Raw genomic sequence first — 20029 nt, 5'->3', positions numbered from 1 at the left:
TTTTGGATGCACTTGTGGACTACGAGATATTATTTTACTGGCAGAATGTTTTCTTTGAGGAGACAGTAGTTAGGTTCACACTTCTCCATAGGTCATAGGTTCACATGTCAGGTACTGTGGATTACTGCAGTGCTAAACAATCTATTTTTTGTGTCTGTCAATGCATTGACCTTTACATGTAACATTTTATTAGACTGGATTTGAAACTTCATTGATCCTTGTGGCTTATTGCATCAACTAAGGCTAGCTGTATTTTCTGGCCTTAGCTTGCCAAAAAATAAAATCAGATCTTCTTTTCATGTTTGGAGGTTTTTTTTTCTTGTGAAATGCAGGGAGACTAAAACACGATTGAAATGTCATATTTTTTGGAATTTAATGTGTACGACGCGAGTAAAACCTACACCTAATGCAAAAAATACAGGTTATCCCATGCAGTAATGGATTGTCAGTACCGACTGCTTCAGCTAAGTAGAGTGTGGACATCCACATCAGTTTTTAGCACAGAGAGAGAAGAAGTCCTGCACACTGATTCATCTGCTCCTGATGTTTGTCTTCCTTGACATCAGCCTGATATCTGCAGACAGCTGCTAGCTGCTAGTATTAGCTACCCAGCAAGTAAGGACTGAAAAGTACAAACTGTACACTGTTCCGTCTATTCCCATGGCTTCAGTAGAGATGATACGTCATCAACGAGCACAAATAAAGAATGTAGATCATCGTTCAGTCTTTTTTTAGGTTGCTGTCTTGCATATGCGCCATTAGATTTGAGATATATGAGATAGCCAGAGCTAAAAAAACTTACTTGGAGTAATGACAGTCCTGTAAACTGCGACAGGTCCTAATATAGTGAAACTATTCACCTGACGATTTACAGGACTGTTGCAGCTCAAGAAAGCTGACGTAGCCAGATATCATATATAGATGCGTTCAACTTAATGCAGCATTGCACAGCGTAGACTTAACGTGATGCATGCTGGACTTTAAACACCGCAGACTTTTTATTCTGTTTTACAAATATTAACAGAATGACAAAACCTCGTGGGAGCAAGACGGCTGCGGTTTTCTGCATCAGGCTCTGCAGTTGCTCTCCTCCGGCTGCACCAACTGGGACCCACTTCTGTGACGACAGGCTTAAGGCTTCACTGAAAACACATGACGAGATCTGTTATGTCCTATGGTTATGTCCTCCAAAGAGATGCAATTTACTTGATCCCCTCCTTCTGGCTGCTCATTTTTTTTAACATATGGGCACCAACACTATAATTTTCATTTCCAGCAAGAAGGCTATAAAAACTGTGTAGTTTGGTTTGTTATTGTAAAAGAAGCAATGCTCTTGTAGGTCACAATTTTATCCTTTTTTTTCACCCTCTTGGCAATGTGGTGACTCTTGGTTTGTTTTAATAGTATTCCCAAGTCTGTGGTTCTCAATAAAACAGAAACAAATAAATTATCTCTTTATAAATTATCTCTTTAAAGTTCTTGCTCCAGCATATTCAGGTATTCCATGTGTGACTTTTCTGCCGTACAGCGGAACCCATTGCCCTCGATGTTTTCATTAAACATTACTTCATTTAATTTCATGTGTCAAAAGACTAATGTAAACTTGTGTCTGGCCTGAAAATGTTTTTGAGCAACATATGTTTGGGTGAGTAAAGTGTGTCTGACATATTGAGGGTAACATACTTTTTAAATAAAAAACCATAAAACAGCTGTGCACGCCGCAAGATCAAGATCTCACACTACAAGAAGTAGAATGTGTTTAATGCTCCATCGCGGTAGTCACGTGACTCTGTTCACATTGACCATGAAGTCCGTTGATACGCACCTCTTTTATGTGTTGTAATAATCAATTCATGATATAGACATATTTCACATAGTGCAAAAGCAAAAATTGTAATTAATCGTTGATTTGATTTATCGTCCAGTCCAAGCTACAATATTTAAGATCAGAGGAAATAGACATGAGCACTATTTACAGTCTTTGGAGCACAACTAACACAGCAACACAACACGACATTTAAAAATATAAAACTATGAATATATAGCACATGTTTAATGAAAGGTAAGCAATATATACCAAATACCAAAGTTTGTACTTTTGGCTGTTTCTTCAATCAAGACTAAAGCAAGAAAAAATCTGAATAGGAACTGGTTGTATGACTCAGTCCTGATTCTTTTTATGGCTTAATAATTGTGGTTTATTATTATTCACAGACTTTCACAGACAACACTTATTTGCATAGTCACTGTAAGATATCCTGCCTCGCAGCCTGCATTGCTGCACCATGTCACCATCTTTTCACCAACTTCCCTGCAGTCCAAACCCATGCTAAATGTGCTAAATGCTCTTTTCCTAAATTAAGATTAGCATCTGTGACACTCCTTAGCCTGGTGACAACACCCAAAAGAAGGAGCCTAAGAGAGACAGGCTAATTGAGAAACAGCAGATCCCCTCCTCAGGATAGGCTAATGCTAATTCTTGCGGTTTGTGCCTGCAATCAGTTTCAGTTTGGGGAAGAATGGATGACATTACATATCCAATTTCCCCTATCTATTACCCCTACTACCACTACTCTAGCTTCTGTTGAACTTTCTGTGATTTGTATAATCTGGTGTTGCTGATCTCCACCTCATTTAAATTAGAATAACAATCATGTTTTAGCGTCAACCGAGGGAAATTGAATGAGACAAGGGAAAGCAAACAGAGAGAAAATGTTTTACAAATATTAACAGATCAAATTTGATTCCTGAAGTTCTTATTAATAAACCCTGAGAGTCCAAATGGACACACACACACACACACACACACACACACACACACACACAGAGCTGCGCATGCACACACACACAAACATATTCTCTGCAAGGACAAAACAGAAAACAAGCTGCTGAAGTGGTGAAAACCACCTAATATAAAATCTCCAGGCTTTGACCTGGTATTGAGAGGATGCAGGGATTTACTGTACAGCTCCAAGGCTGTAGGTTAAATCACACAAGCTTCTCTTTTGATTTTGGATCTGTTCCACATAAGAACAAACTTAGTGTTAAATAGGTACAGGGTTTAAACCATTTTCCTCACTATTACTTATAGAATACAGACAGTGAGACAACTGCACTTTATTTCCAAACCTCAAGTCCTCCTCCTTATGTGGAAACAACCAGTTGTTATACAAGAGCAATTCCAATGTTCCTCCTACAAGGCAGTCTCAGAGGTAAAGAACAAAATACTGGTTGTGACTTGTTTAACACTTGCAAAAAATCTCAGCCCTTTAAAGCGCTCTGTGCCGTAGCAAACCTCTCTGTTGCACTGCCTTTTGTGACCTTTTAAGATTCCTGAGGTCAAAGTGTTGAACACATGATGTAAAATTTAAACAGCTCTGTTTGCCTTTGAATTTTCCTCTATTTTTGCATCCCGCTGAGATGACAATGTTTTGCCTGTCCGACACAGTTTTGCCTTTGAACTCTCTCTGGTACTAACTCCAGCTGAGGAGAAACTGCTGAGTTGTCGAGACCAGTAAACACTGTGTGTGTATGTGTGATGTGTAAGTGATGTGTGTGTGACAGCAGAGGAGGCTGTTGGACAGCAAGGACGTGTCATGATGACAGCTAGTGGCCCTCCTGGGGCTGTATAGGGGCTTCTGATCAATCTGGCCCCTGCTTGGCCCTTGGCCTTGCCGTGTCTGTGGCCCCCAACTCACTGCTGTGCACACAGGCTGTATTGGCAAGCATTATTGATACAAGGGCAAACACACAGACGCAAGGATACAGATGTATTATGTATGCATAGACACCCTTTAAGGCACCTGTATGCGTGCAGACAAAGTAAGTGTTATGAATATGCACATTTACATTTTCAGGATAATTAGCATGTGTAAATACAGGCCACTAAGTGCACACATACATACCAACATCTGCACATGCTGAGATACACAAACAAATAAATCACATAATTCCCAGCCGGATGAACTAGTTTATTCACACTTCACACACTACTGATAAATAAATCTGTCAGGGTGCACTCAGATTTGTGAGCGTAATATAAATGTTAACATGTGTTCTAATTTAGTGAGGAATCTGCAGCGAACAAGAAAGCAACAGGAGATGAACTACCAGCTTGCTTTGACCTCATATTTGTCAGGCTGGAGTGTACGATCATAGCAAGGTCAAGATGTACAGTTCAAAGGTTGGCTGGATCAATAACCACGTTGTTTCCTGTCCTTGTCTGATTGTTTGGCCCATGTATGGCCGCTCTGTGTGTGGCAGATTGATCTCCAGAAAATGTGAAGTTGTCAACTGCTGTGTCCATCAAAAGGCCTGTCAGAGCCATTCGTCTTGTTTATACGTGTCAACGGGGGACACTTGTAGACAAGATCAACCCACAGTCTTTGAATTGCTTGAGTTCTGGGATGTCCTGTGGTGGGCAGTTGTTTTCCGATGTCTTTGTATTGATCATTCCTTTGCTAAGAATGCCCAGTGTATTAGAGTGATATTACTGAATCAATGAATAAATAGAAGTCCTGTGGTTTGCTGGCAGGAAACATATAATGCTCTCAGTAGGTATATGCATGATGTATTTGCAACTTAATCACATCCATCACATATCCAAAACTTAACTGCAGAGCTGTTTGTGCACTAAATCTCTCTGGGCTTAAGCTCTCATTACGTTTGCTTCCCCCATTTCCACGTCTTTCCCGGGTTATGGGGCTAATTCCTCACGTCTCCTCCTATATCTCCAATCTCCTTCCCCAGTGTTAAATTATGGATGAAACCTACCTGACAAGGCACCGAGTTACATAAGCCTCCCTCCGTCCTCTCACCTGGATCCCAGCGGCTTCATTATTCTGTTTGAGGATCATTTGGCTGTGAGTAAGCCCTGCCCCGCCACATGGGTGCCGACATTAATATTTATTAGAAAGGCTTTTTTGGCGAGAGGAGATACAGAGGAATAGAGAGAATAGATGGGTACGAAAAGAGAGAAAGACAGAGAAAGAGAAAGAACATGTGTGCTAGAGAGAAAGAGATACTCAGTGTGCTCATTTGTGTGTGCACATTTGTGTGTTACACGTGCAGGCAATTGTGAAAGGTTCAGACTGCAGCCAAAGGTTGTGAGAGCTGGACAGAACTGACATATAGAGGACAATTCAGCCATCTGTTTCTGGCAATGGTGAATAACAGTTTTTTTTTTTTTGTTCTTTAATTTTTTTGGGGGGGAGAAAGCTAATAGTGTGTGTTTTATCCCCAGGCTAACAGCATGTTGGGTTATTTATTCATAATTTGATACAGTGTGCCAAGAGTGTACCCTATTTTTTTCTGCAGAGGCTGGCGTTCTCTCTGCTTTTCTCCTTGAACTGAGCATATGGAATAATGAAATTTAGTGTTGCAAGATTAAACAATAAAGTTACATTAAATTACATTTTTTTAAAAAGATGAAAAATGAGAGGAACTAGAAATGACGTTTCCTCATATATGACTGCCATGCAGAGTGTGCATTATAGTCCCATAAATCTTCTTTTGACTTTAAATTATTTAACTTTGCATGTAATGAATTTCTACCATCTCCTTTAAATTATCCTAAAGATGAATTAATATAGCTCCCATTCATTTGAAATGTATATTATATTTATGTGTAATAGAAAGCTGTGCCCGTAGATCCAGTCTTGTTTCATCTTGTCTGAGCAGTGGTTTTTATGAGGTCTTGGATGACAAGTTATCGTTGACAATCACTTTAGCATCTCTCAGCCCTGCTTGTCAGTGATTCATAATCACCTCATGTTGGGAGGCATAATCGTATGTTTAACCACAAGGGCACTGAGTCTTGCTTGGATGTGTTTGCAGTGGCTCCAGACCGTGTAATCCCATTTGTTGTTTTGGCCCATCGGCTCTCTGGCCAGCAAATATTCAAAGCAGACCTTCATTTAGGCCTGTTGCGCTCCCTTTGCACTAACAAGATTCAATGACTGTATGCAGAGAGTGTGTTTACATTTCAGTATGTTGGTTAGGTGATCTGCTGTGACCATATCGCAGCCAGGTGTATGTGTTTATGTAGTTTATGTATATGCACTTGAGATGTAGAGCCAAGCTTGTATAACCTTCAGAAAATGATCTTTGATCATGGATGCAAACTGGAAGTGGGTGGAGCATGAAATGGAGTCAGGGCAAGTGAAGTAGAAACCAGTGGCTCCTCCAAAGTATAAAAAAGGAATCAGAAATAAACCAATAAAACATCTGACTATCAACAAATAGATAAATAAATAACCTTAATTTAGAAAGAGATTAAATTTTAAAGTACCATTCCAATAGTTTTGTCAAAGTTTTGTATTCATCTTAATTTAATTATAATAACAATGCTTCAAATGAGTATGTAATGTGAAAGTGTAGTGTAAGTTGCTTGTGACAGAGAGTTATCACCCAACTGCAGTCTTTCTCAGCTCTGTGGAGCTTCTTCTGTAAATTTCAACTCATTTTTTTTTTGGATTTCCAACTTGCAACTGGACTGTTTTGGTTCATTGTCACTGCTGTCATAGCTTCATCTTCAGTCACAGCAGGCACCTGATTTCAGCCAAAAACCTAAAAAAACCCCCCCACTGTGCTACGTTCCCAGCTACAATCAGCAGACTGTTTGCAACTAGTTTGTAAACATAATGTTTTAAGTTTAAACATTTAAAGTTTTTGCTCAGTCTTTTTAATTAAATTGAAAACTTTTTTTAGTTTTGTTTTCATCAATTATAACCTTGATGAACAGATTCAAAAACACCACAATTCCCCACTTGGGTCACTAAGGCTCTGAACATACTATAAATGCAAGTGATGACTCATCGGAAAGCCAAACGGGAGCACGGCAGGACAGCTTTTAAATTAAGTCTCTGGACCAAAGTTTGGCAGCAGTATTAAACAGAATTTAGCGTATACCTAAAATTTATACAACACATCTGATTCCGCTGGTGTAATATTTATATCAAAACAACATTACATATTCAAGACATAAACTATCGGATGTAAGTTTTTCCAGCATCTTGGAATAATTCTATTGAATACCCACATGTAATGTTTTTAAAATGATGAAAACAAATATGTAAAAAAGCGAGAAATCTGTGCTCTTAAAGCCAATTTTTTGAAGTGTTTACAAAAAGGAGAGAATTGGTCATTGGGATTTACTTTGTCATACACAGACATTCATCCCCACTCGCAGATGCTGAGGCATATGGCCGACCCAAGCAACAGCCATCTTTTCTCAAGAGTGATGTGCTTCCTGTCTTCCAGCTGCTTGGCGTAGCACTCTCCCAAAAACTGCGCTCAGAGATGACAACAAATCAACACTGAATCGGCTCTTACAGAGCGACCCTTGTCACACAGCCTTCAAGCAGAGTGCTGAAAAGTCATTTTACTATTTTGCCTATAATTCCAGGTCCATTTATGCTCACCTTTTAAATTGTAGCACTCAAAAGCAGATGATTACACTTCAAAAGTTTGTTTTTTTCTTTTTTCAGTCCATGTGAGTCATAGAAGGTAGCAAACAAGAAGTGGATACTGATGCATGACTCATAGTTTTGCTGGGTGATTAGCTCGATAATTAGTTTGATATCCACCTGTCAGATGTCTTCCAGCACAGACGCCAGGCAGAGAAAACAAGCTTGTTCTCAGACATGTCATTAGCATCCAGTTGCAGCTTTTTTTATTTTTTGAGTGTCACTTGTAGATGTAATTAGGTCTGTTTACCACTAACGTTCTGATAAGGTACAAATGACTCATATATACAGTAGATACTAATGTCAAGTGTTTTGGGCCCCAATTGAAATCCATGACCTTAAATATTAGGTATCTGTCCAATACTTGCAGAGCACAGACACTGGCTTGGAGAGATCACTTCCACCAGACACCAGACAAGTTTAGTTCTCTGTTATGAAGATACTCATGGAATTAATGTTAATTAGCAAAAGCTAATATGAGCTGCTGCTGGCAACGTTTGTTTTTCAACCGACAGTCAGCAACTTTTTAGAAAGGAAAAATCTTCTTCTTAAAAGGGAAAAGTTGAACTCCTAAGCAATAAAACATACCCTTGCACAGTAGCTTTTTGAGCAGTTGTGCAATTTATTGTTTATGAATTCAACAACCTGTAAGAGGAATAATGTGTTGTTTCTTTTAAAAGTTACATAGTCCTGCTTTAAAAAAAATCCTTTTCAGCCTAATGTCAACCCTTACATATGAGAGCTGGTCAATAATTCATATTCTCAGTGCTTTAATAGTTTAATAAGACCAGTACCACCTTGGGGTCTATCCCATATGTATGTGATATGATGAAGAGGAAATATGGATTTGACACAGACCTGACAGATTGAGCTTAGACTGTAAGCTATGGCTAAGCTGAGGACTTGTGCAAAACTTGCAGTTCAATTACTCTTATACAATGACACTGTCACAGATGAAAATAGGATTGCCAAGAAGTGTTTACATTCTCCAACAGACCCAGCTGTGCTACATGTTGATATAATGTATGCTGCATATTGCATAAAATCCCTGGAGCAAGTGGGGAATGAATGCAACATGTACGCAAACACCTTTGCCAGGTTGATATGAATATATATGCAGTGTGCTTTGTTGGTTCAAAGGTCCTCTGTTACCTAGCGGCTTGTGTCATTGCACCTTCCAAAGTCATCACTGCACATATGTCACGCTCCTCTCTGGAAAACTTCATCCTCTCCAGCCACCAGCCTGGAGGCCTGTAACACTGAGTCTCGTTAAAAAGATATAGTAGGTTCATGCCACAGGGGTTAGGGGAGCACTCTCTCCACGTTAGGACTATAAACCTCCAACTCTTCTCTGTGACCGCTCTGCCAATGCTGGAAGGTAGCTTGGAGACAGTTGTACCAGGCTTTGACTATTGTAACAGTGGCAAACACTGGCAAGGGGTTGCATGAAAATGCAAATTAAAAAAAACTACAGTAAGTTGAAGGGAGGAAAAATAAAAACGAATAAAATTAAAGGTGCTTGTGATCAGTCGGGCCTCTGGTGAGTGGAAACAGAGCTTAAAAGGATGAGTTATTTCTCCAAAGAGACTCGAACAATCCTCTGAAATAAAATGACTCCACACACACAGACTTAACTGTACATGCACAGTGAAACAAGCACACCCATGTCCATGTATGTACTGTACTCACACACAAACACACAGCCATAGCTCACTCATATTGATGTGTTTACGAAGTGGTAATTTGTGGCTTACTGTTCATAACATGTGTGGATTAATTATGCAAGTATTTTCCTCTGTAACCACAGACTTCAGTATTCATCATTCCTCTTCCTCTCAGATATCCTGTGCGGAAGCAAGTGTTTACCTCTTTCTACTGAGCATAAATTACCAAGTAATTATTCTCATTATCAACCTTTTGCAACCTAAGGTACAAATGCATGGAAATGAACTGCTACTTTGATGCCTATAGAGTAATGTACAGTTTTACCTGAAAGAAAGATCCATAGTAAAAGAAGATGTAAACATGAGTATTTGAATGGCCAAAATGGAAATCTGTTGGCCTTGCATCCTTTTTTTCTGTTCAGGTTGTTTTCATTTCAAACAATTGATGATGAAAGCTTCATGAAAGCATTATAGACTCTACTGTGCCAAAGCCAAAAAATCACCTTATTGTTGTTTATCATCATGGGGATGAGAGGTAAGTGTATTCATCTCCTACTGAGGAGAAGCCTGATCTGTATTCATATCCCCATTTGCATATTTCCCAATGATGTCTCTTCATTTGTGCGCCCTCTCTCTCTCTCTCTCTCTCTCTCTCTCTCTCTCTCTCTCTCTCTCTCTCTCTCACTCTCACTCTCACTGTCTCGCTCTCTGACAGTGAATTTACTTTTTTCTAATTTTATCCCATTTAAAAAGTAATAAAGTTTGATATCCAGGGTGCATGGTGTTTCTTTGATAGGATACACATTAATTTAAGAGGTAAAATTTGTTGCCCAACAATACTAGTGAACATGGGGAGATGATCGTGTCACATTTCAACCTCACGATTTCATTATGCATTTTATATCGGCATACCGGCTGTCTGTCAAATAAATAATGTAACATTAAAAGCCATTGATGTACACACTGAGTAACCCTGATTTATAAATAATCATTTTTTTTTTTTTTCTTTATGTTCTCATTTTAGATACTGGTTGGAAGAAAGCCATTTCTACTTAATAGATTTGCTGAGAGGACCTGTTTACTTGCCACCGTTTCTCCACTCCACAACCAGCCCTCTTTTACTCCACTCCGAGGTACAGTGAAGCCTTGTTATACATTCATCTAGGGCTCCTTATTTCCATTATTTTACTTTTAATAAATGTATACATTCAGGTGACACTACAAAACTCCCACAGCTCCCACAGCTGTGAATTTTTTTTTAACATATCTAAGGCTCTGGATTCACATCAAAGATTGCCACTGTGCGTGACAGTGGGAGCTGTACCACCATACTGAATGTATGATGTCTGATTCCAATACATTATTCAAGACTTGCTCCTATACATATTCACCAATCTGGAGTCAATTGAGCTGCAAGCCTGTACAATAGCAGAGATATTCCCAGCCAACCAAATGAAAGAAATACAGGCAATTGGAGACAAGCTTCCGAGAACAGTCAAACAGTGATAAATTCAATGAAAATGTGTTTTTGAAGTGCTGTTCAGAAGAAGTTAGATTTTTTATTGTGTGTTGTTTTTCTTAAATTACTGGCCATGAAATATTTTCATCTCTCATAGCCGTTAAAGTTTCAGTTATGAAGTCAGGAACTGCTTTCATGATTTGTCCTTGGAGGAATTTATCTACTGTACTCTTTGGAGGGACATTCACTGCTGTGTACAATACAAGGTACAAAATAGTGTGGATGAATAGGCATGACATGTTCCAGAGGTAAATGAATTGTCAGTTATGATCCTCTTTTTCGTGACTGATGAGACTGTGGTGCGCTTTAAATGAAAAGTCCCAACCTTAAAAAGATCCACTGACTGCAGTTTGTTCCCATTTTGCACCCTCTGCCTCACACTTGAAGTGTATATGTGCTCCACTTCCCAGCATAAATCAATATACATTGAGCTAAATGTCAACATTGGTTAGAGCGAAAGCAGCAGGCAGAAGAGACAAGAAGGTGCATTGATTCATTATATAAGGTGGTTTGTGACATTATACAGTGTATCTCTGGTCAGAAGTGTAAGTCTGTGAAAGGGCATTCCAATTCATTTACCAGCATGACAGAAAAAACTTTTGGGTATTTCTGGACTGTGTGTTTCATAGATCATATATCATATTCTTCTATTCTTTTCAAAGTGCCCCTCCTCAACTTGGATCTCTCAGACTTAACACATATTGGGCTCTAGCCTATTGATTGTTTAGTATTCAGCAGAGTTCATCAGAGCAGTACTTACTAGTGGCAGTGTGTTTTGTTTGATCAGTCATTAGCAACTAATCATTAATGTGTCTGAACATTTCCCTTTTATCTTTTGGACAGACTTATCTGGCGAGGCATTCAATGAGTTGAGCCTGACAAGGTTGAAGAATACATTTACACTTTTTGTGATCAAAACTTATCTCTCACACTTGAGCATCTGCTGAGTGCTTTCTTGCAGTCTAGATCTTGAGCGGCTCGAGATAGAACAAGTCAATGAAAAAGGTGTTGAGAATCAAAGATTATTTGGTTAGGAGTGGCAAAGACGGAGGCCCTTTGTGTCTCTTATCAGCAGAGGATGAAATCTTTTTCATGTGCCATTGGATTTTACAAATGGTGCTTCTAAGCCAGACAATTGACGCAGTATTTTGCAGATCAGTTATGCATGGTTTCTATTCCATATGTGTTGAATGTTTTCTGAATAAATCACTTTGCATATGTGCAAGACAGACAGAGAGAAAGACGTGGGCATAATTAATTGGATCTCAGTTGCACTTGACATTGACATGGAGTAGCATACAGCGTTAGTGATGTGGTGATTTACACCTGTAGTAGGATCATGCATGCATTATTGCATGTTGACTACATCTAGCCCGCATTAATTGGCTTATGTCTGAAAATGACAGCATCTGGAGCACTGTGTTGTGTTAAATTCATTCACAAATTGCTTCTTTTAATGATTTTTCTCTCAGGCTATTTCTGTCTTGTGTTCTTTTCACTGTTTCATTCTCAAAGCATGTTCATGCCTCTGCAATCCTTCTTCCTCTCTTGCAGCTCCCGTGCTCCCCCCCCCAATTTCATCATCCTTCTTCCTCCTATCTGCAGATATTTTCCAGATATTCTCTTACATTGCCATTTACTCTCCTGTTTTCTTCATCACATCTTTCTCCATTTTTATAAAAGCACCAGCAGTCTAAGTGAGCAAAAGCTGCAGCCAGAGACTGTGATTGATAAACCCCTCCTTGCCAGTGACAGGGGGCTCCTCAGCTCCAATCACAGTACAAATCGCCTAAAATGCCTGCTGGTGTTTATGCACACAGTTAGTCGGTTGCTCTCTGGCTTGATAAAAAAAAATCCTGAAACAGTCAGAGCGTATGAATGAATAGAAACACCAGAAACCTTTTTTTTTCTTTTGTCCAGTTAGAAATGTTTAATTCATCTCTCTGTTTTTGAATCTTTGTTGGATTTGAGACTCTAAGATAATTTTAACTGTGTGGTTGAATGCTGATAACCATGCAATCATAGGATATTATGTTTGATGGGGCATCATTAATAAGGCCACAACCTCACAAAGAACACTTTTCATAGTGAGTGAGCCTGTACCAGAACAACTGTCATGCATCCATAAAGTGGCATGTTAACAGAAAGCCCTCTGCTCTGGCACACAATGATAGGCTTTATGGGAAATTTAATAAGCCCCTATCCGTGTGTTGCCCTCATGCCTTATCGCTGCCAATAGAAAAATATCTATTTGGCCTCTGACATGTTCAGAATTATGAGCCTTCGCTATTTATGAGCCCATCCCTATTCTTTACCTCACATCCTGCATCGCCACACACCCAACTCACATCCTGACTTATTGCATCTGTGCCCCCACTGTTTTTATCTCCCTCTTCTCCTCCCTTATGCTGTAAGGGCCAAACATGAGCATTAGCCATTCGGCCACTTAAGCCAAGGGCCTCAAAGTGGGGTGCCTCTGATCTGGATCTGCTTTAGAGAAGAGGTTAATAATATCTTTGAAAACAGTTGCTAGAAACAGGACCTGGCAGGGCCTCTTCCACTGATCAGTGCTGTAGGGGGGGTGGGGTTGGGCTGGGTGTCGCGGGCATAAGCATGGACAGGGAGGCAGCATTTACATACTTGTGTGCCAAGAGCTGATATTTAATTACCAGCCTGCCAAGATGGTGGGATCAGTTCGTGTGTTGTTCCATTTCTGATCATTGCCATCTCATGAGAGTGCTGCCTTGCAGGAAGGGCCAAGGACATTGGCAACAGAACACCACAGCAGGCACAAGTTGCTGGTGTGCACATGTGTATTTGCCCAACGCAGTGATTTTGTAGCAGTTATATAATTATGAATCATACCAGACCCAAGCTTCCACTTCTGCTCCATTATTTGAATATGGTCTTTATTTTCTTCCTTGTATGTGTCACAACCTATTTTGTACCTCAGTTCTAAAAAAAGTAATAGAAAGAGTCTCTGATATTTGGAAGGCAATCTCACAAGCTCTATGACATTGTCAGTTCATCAAATCAGGTCTCATTGTTTATATGTGACAGCAGCAGGTTTGAGTTGTTGCCTTCAGGGCGGAGTCTCTTTGGATGAAAATATACACACTCATACACACACGCTCTCGCTCACTCTTCCCTGTGTCTCACTCAGCTCTTTTTGCCTGTGCAATGACGCACAGAGAAAAGTGCCAAGAATAGAACAGTTCAGTAGCATTCTTCCACAGTCCCTCCAGGATTAATGGACTCAATTGGGCAAAAACAATCATGTTTTTTACGTTACTTAGCTAGCCTTGTTTGGTAAGGGTGCAACTAATATTGGACACAGAGCTATGAACCTATGCAGTGTCGCAAAAGCAATTTGATGAATGGTGGAAAAACATTCTTACAGACAGAATTAGGTATGAAGTTAATCAGAGCTAATTTGACATTTTACCTAAGGAAGGAATCAGTCTAAAATTGAACTGCAAGCTAAACTGTTTCCTGAATGAATGTTATTCCTCACTGAGATAATTGCAATCAAAGTAGCCGTGGTCTATACTTGAAAGTGCTACTCTACATTTTTCCGTTCTCAGTGAATGCCCATTAAACCTCAGCCTGATTTCAGACCTCTGAATTGCCTTCCAGCTGGTGAACATTAGGCAATATTAGGTCCATTCCCTCAAAGTCAATTCAGATAGCTCTCGTGTTCACTAACCCAACTGGAGAAACAGTCAGTCATCTTCAACATTACCGGCTATCTAGTTACGTCCATGAAAAACAGCAACAGAAATATGGCCACAAAAATGTGAAGTGTGGATAAGATTGATGAAGCTGCACAGGTTGTAGTAGGTCTCCTTACATAAATACACAATATCAGGCTAAATGAATGAAGGGAAGTTAAATTAAGTGAAAATTTGTTTTGATAATCAAACTTTGCACATTCAGAAAGTGGGTACTTCTTCACTGAAGATTCGTTCAGATTCAACTTTTTTATCAGGATTTTATCAACTATTCTGCAAAGTATTTTCTTGATTAATCAATAAATTGTTAGTCTACAGAATGTCAGAAAAGAGTGAAAAATTATCTAACAATTTCTCAGAGCTCTTTATAATAGAATGTCTTTTATTGTCTGACCAACAGTCAAAAAAGTTTATCATTATAGGAAAGTTAGTCAGTCAGTCATGATACATCCACAGTCTAGTACAGACTCATTAGTAATGGAGGTCAGCATTGAACTTTCTAAAAAAAAAAAAGTCTAATTACGTCATCTCATCCACACTTCCACTTTTTTCAATAATATTCCTCAAACATGAGAAGATGGAAGAGCACTGAGTGGAGTTTTTGGGTGAGAACGGTGAGAGGAAGGCAAGGTGGCAATGACATTATGGGTATCATTACACCAAGGGAGTGAGTTGGGGCAGTTGTTTTCATCCAGTGACATTAGTAACTACCTATAGTCAAAGTGAGAAATTCAATTAAACTAATTTTAATTTAGCAATTAAATTGAGATGTAAGTAGAACTGGATGTAATTTGACAGATGAGTTAAAGTTCAGTCCAGAACTCAAAGCATGACGTTCAGGACTCCAAAGGTTCATACTTGATGGGATGCAGATGAGATCTGAGGACATGCAAGGTGACTGGGGAATTGTCCACATTAAGCTATAGTTATAATGATCCAAGTGGAAAATCTGTCATTAGTGTACTAAGTTGAATTTGTTGAGCTTTCATTCATTTTTCATGACATCTTTTATTTATTTTTTGTAACTAAAATGTCAAAGGTCACAGTGACCTCAGGTTCTTGTGAATATTATTTGAGGATGAGATAATTTCATTACATCTGCCACAAACTTGCTTCAAGGATGTGGATTTGGTGGTCAAAGGTCAAGGTCACTGTGACCTCACAAAACACGTTTTTGGCCATAACTACATGAATGTAAACATGCAACTGGTCCGGTTGGTGGAGGTGTACAACTGGGACTAGTTTTCTCAATTTTTATAAAATCCATTTTATTTCCTCTTGACCATTTACTTCTTTCTTTTTTTTAAAATAGGTAGAACTAAGTGTGTTGACCTGAACACAACACTGCAAATGCACTTGGCACAAACATCTAAAAATGAAAGGTTTTGGATTGGTCTGGCATTGCACAACCTTTATGAAAGACTCTACAGAAGGTAGTTTGCTTGATCAAAGGACATAAAAGCACACACCTTAAGGAAATAAATAAAATGTCAACATGTTTTGTTCTCCAATGGAAGCTAACACGCTAGCTGTGGAACTTCACAAAAATGCTTTACTTTAAAGTGTAATTTAACACTAAATCACAGGGCAGCAGGAAACTGCTGCAGCCCTGCTCTATGTGAGTTTGAGCTTTCATGCAAGTGGCATTTCTGGCCACACCCCACTGAGTGATGTTATAGCACTTGTTTAGATGTGACATCACACATTGGGGTGTGGCCTGAAGCATACTGTAAAATACCTAAAAGTTTTAATGCTTAGAGAGCAGTGTTTCAGCAGTTTTCCTGATAAAATTCATTGTCACTTCACACAGGGTTAGTATCATACTCTTTATTGTTTTTCTAGTCATATTTCCCTTGGTGTGAAATAAAGGGTGCTTGTTATGTTGTCTCCCTCCAGTATGATAGCAGTAGAAGCACTGATTATTGGAAACTTCAGTCTAAAACTATTGCTATTGATTTCAGTCCTTCAAAGCCACATGGGTTGAACGCTACTCTGTATTGATTTTTTTATATCTGTTTATTACACTACCTTGTATGCCTCACAATGTTTATCCATGTCCATACCTCCTGTATATATGCCATTTGCTGTCTTGGACTGTTTCTGCTATTTCTCCTGCACAAATGTGAGTAGGCAGATCTGATGGGACCGGACAGAGCTGGCAGCTAGCCCGTGTATCTTAGTTAAAGGGCAGTGTGTGCATAATGCTGGCGCGGCGGAGTATCAGGGTCTATAATCTCTTCTGGAGTAGTGTCATCATGGCGGGGTCAGAGTCCCCTCTCCCCGGCACGGAGGGAGAAGGAGAGTGGAGTGGAGTTGACAGTCTGGACACCCTAGGCCATGCTCAGTGGAGCTGCAGGCAAGCTAGGCACTAGGACAAACGACATATTGCAGCACACATTAGCATTTTGAGTCTGGCATAGCATTTAGAGTTAGAAAATGATGCAAATTTGCCACACATATCTGAATTGGTGCGGCAGAATTAGCATATAAGTTTGGTTGCACCAGAATAGATTTTCTCAGAGACCGTGTAGGCTAACCCTTAGCACACTCACAGGCACTTTCCAAGTTTCAAAAAGAATCAGTGAATTTCTGCTATCTGCAAAGTCTTAGGTGAGCATATTGTGAATGTTAAACCATTGCACTGCTTAAGGTTGCATTGAATAGGCTACTGTTACAGAGCTTACACTAGCAGCTTACTCTAGCACTTAGCTCAGCGCAACCAAGAAAGTGTTCTGGAAATAGAACTGCAACAACTGCAGATGTTCTAACAATGTCGAAAAACTGGCCCCCGGTTGCCATATTTGTGTTTTCTCTCCTTCAGATGATTACCCCAATAAGCTGATGGTGCACTCCACCAGGCAGGGAGAAATGTACACAGAGGCAGGCTTCAACAGATGCTGCCTGCTCATGTACTCCGAAAAACTCCCCTTTTTGCAAGTCGACAATTTGAACCGTCACTAGAGCCGCTTGTTCTTATTCTCACTCTTACTTGTCTCTCTCCTCCTTGAGAGAGTTTGCTTCTTAAAATATTCATCCCCTTTCTTTCCCTCTTACTTCTCAACTAACTTTTTGTCAGGAGAACAATTTTTAGAGCCTTTTTTTTCTCTCTGTCTTTACAGCTCTCTCTCTTTTGCTCTCCACTGTGTGGACTGTTTTGTTTGCCCCTCTAGACTTCAGCTTTCTGTTGTTATCTGGGTCAGTTTGCGAGTGGAGTTTCTCCTCAGCTTTTTCTTTATTTATTTTTCCCCCCCAAAACAAAAGGGGGCTACATCTATTCTTAGCGCAACACCAGTAACAGGGGTTGTCCTCCTTTCATTGTGCTAGGTGACATGAATATTGCAAACAAGAGGACTTACTGTGTGGGAAATGAATTAGTGCTATTTTTCCACATGAAAAGGCCCTGTCAGTCTCTGTTACACATGTGCACCTGATTTTCTCATGCTCCTTTTGCCTCTCTCACTCTCTCTTTCCCTTTTTCTTCAACCTCAGCATTACAAAATGAATGATGAATGTTTTATTATATTATTTCCCTGTTCCCATAGTTGCCAGGAGGTATACGCAGGAGGCATTTCTACAGTGCCTTTGTGACATTCCCCCAGGGTTCTACAGAGGATTGAAGCATAGCAGAGAAGATTAACGCTTGCATGTTTTGTATTATTCCTCTAAACCCTGGAAGGTGAATGTGGAAGGTCACCATTGTATACTGTATAATATAAAGTATGCCTGCCATTGTCAAGGATTAAGGTCTGTCCAATGGAATTATAATAGCTGCCATAGTGTAACATACTAGGAGTGGTTTGTGATGTCTTAAATACAGAGACCATATCCATACGATTATGGTGCAGTATAATACACATGTCAATATTGTTAGTCGTGCTACTTTTCATACATTGAAAGGGATAAATGCTTCATTGAAGTGTTCATTTTGTAAAGTTAAGACTTAATGATAAACTGATTTAAAAATTGTTTTATCATCACGCCTTTGATAATTTAAAACCTATGCAGATTTCTGGAATTACCTTAATGAAAGGTCAAACTTCAAGGTCAAACAATTTTAGATTAATTCCACTCTATTTCAGTGTTTCACCTGTAATGTAGTTGATCAAACTCAACTCCCATCTGAACGCCTCAGCACAGCAGCTAAACCCGGGGTGACGCCGTCCGATTGATTGTGCTTATCTACAATGCGTTTTTTTTTTTTTACTCCAACACCTCCTCCCTTATTGCCTGATTGCTTCACCTCACTTGATAGGTTCCATGGACTGTCAATATTTTAGTCAGAGATTAATTTCACCGCCGAATCTAGGCATTGGAAAGCTCTCAGCAATCAGATAACATTTATAAAGCCATGCTTGACCCTGAACGTGGGGGATGAAGGGAGAGAGACAGAGAGGGCGGGAGAGTTAGGGGGGAACATTATTGAGTCCTGCAGCTCATCACATTCACCTCAGACTTTTTCAAGCTAATGGGATCCTCATTCTCTGGTTTGACAGAATGACCCACTCATTACAGCCACATTTCAGTCCAAGCCTAAAGTTCTTGTCGAGCATATGACCAATCACCTTCCCCCAGCAGTTCCAGTTTCACCTCTGTTTCATACCTATAAGCATAATGTTGACTTCTCTCGTTTTCAGGGAGCATACGGACAACATCACGTTAATCCTTTGCTAAGACTGCACAGTCAATCATATTAAATCCTAATACTTTCAAGGTGACCTCGGGCACGGATTCACTGGGCATATGGTCCAGTTTTAAGCCTTGAAACAGCAGCACGCAGAGATTGAGGGGGGGGAGTTAAAACTGTGGCTCTCATCCAGGTCTCTACTCCTTGTGATTTTGGCCTTTATATGCCTTTTGTTAATTGTTTTTCCAAAATTAAGTAGTGGTTGGATTAACTCAAAGATCACACAATGTGTCCGTTGACAAAAAACTGTAAGCCAATAAATGAACACACCCTTCCAGCCAACATCAGCTTCAATTAGTTTGCTTTGAAATTTAGATTTTCCTCAATTAGGGCTTGATTTGTCAACCTGGAGCGGAATAAATGGGATTTCAAAGAGACCTATTATGACAAGAGAGTGCATATCCAAACAGGCAAGCAAAATATACCCCCATTACTGGTTTTTGACTCATTTATTATGGCTACAAAGTGTTGTTGCCACACTTAACCCAACAAAAATGCTATATGGCACTGCTAAGAAATATTGATTGCTGGGGCACCTATACATCATTTAGTTTCATTATTGACAATTTTCTTCAGGGAGAATTGTCCATATTTGTGGAGTGTAAGGCCCAGTGTGGGGTCTTTATCCCATCGCGGTGCGGATGATTGAGGTGTTTTTGTGCACTTGAAGCCCAGGGTGCCTCTATTGGCTGTGACTAAGATGATATGGTGTTGCAGGACGCACTGTACCGTTGCTGTATTTATTGATTTCTGAACTTGATTTATGCTTGTTCTGCCTTATATAATCGTTAGGAGACACTTGAACATTCACAGCCTTTAAGGTCAGTAAATTAGCTCTCCTGGCAGGTGCCTGCAAGCTGTAAAACAATCTTGGGGTTACTCTCCTTTCACAATCGGTGTTAGTGGTACTGGACAAATCGTATATGTTACAATTCTTCACTTGCATTCATCATCTCCTTCTACAA

General features: G+C 39.7%; 1 long non-coding RNA gene across 1 annotated transcript in view; it reads left to right on the top strand.

The window, feature by feature from the left end:
- Window positions 1–10258, top strand: part of LOC130163209 (uncharacterized) — a 139678-nt gene extending 129420 nt beyond the window's left edge. The window contains exon 6 of the long non-coding RNA XR_008826416.1: window positions 10155–10258. This is a non-coding gene — a long non-coding RNA (uncharacterized LOC130163209). The remainder of the gene's footprint in view (window positions 1–10154) is intronic.
- The last annotated feature ends 9771 nt before the right edge of the window (window positions 10259–20029 follow it).

This window comes from Seriola aureovittata, chromosome 22 (genome assembly GCF_021018895.1).
Source record: "Seriola aureovittata isolate HTS-2021-v1 ecotype China chromosome 22, ASM2101889v1, whole genome shotgun sequence".
In the NCBI taxonomy this organism is placed as follows: Eukaryota; Metazoa; Chordata; class Actinopteri; order Carangiformes; family Carangidae; genus Seriola; species Seriola aureovittata.
This window is presented reverse-complemented; position numbering and strand designations above follow the sequence as displayed.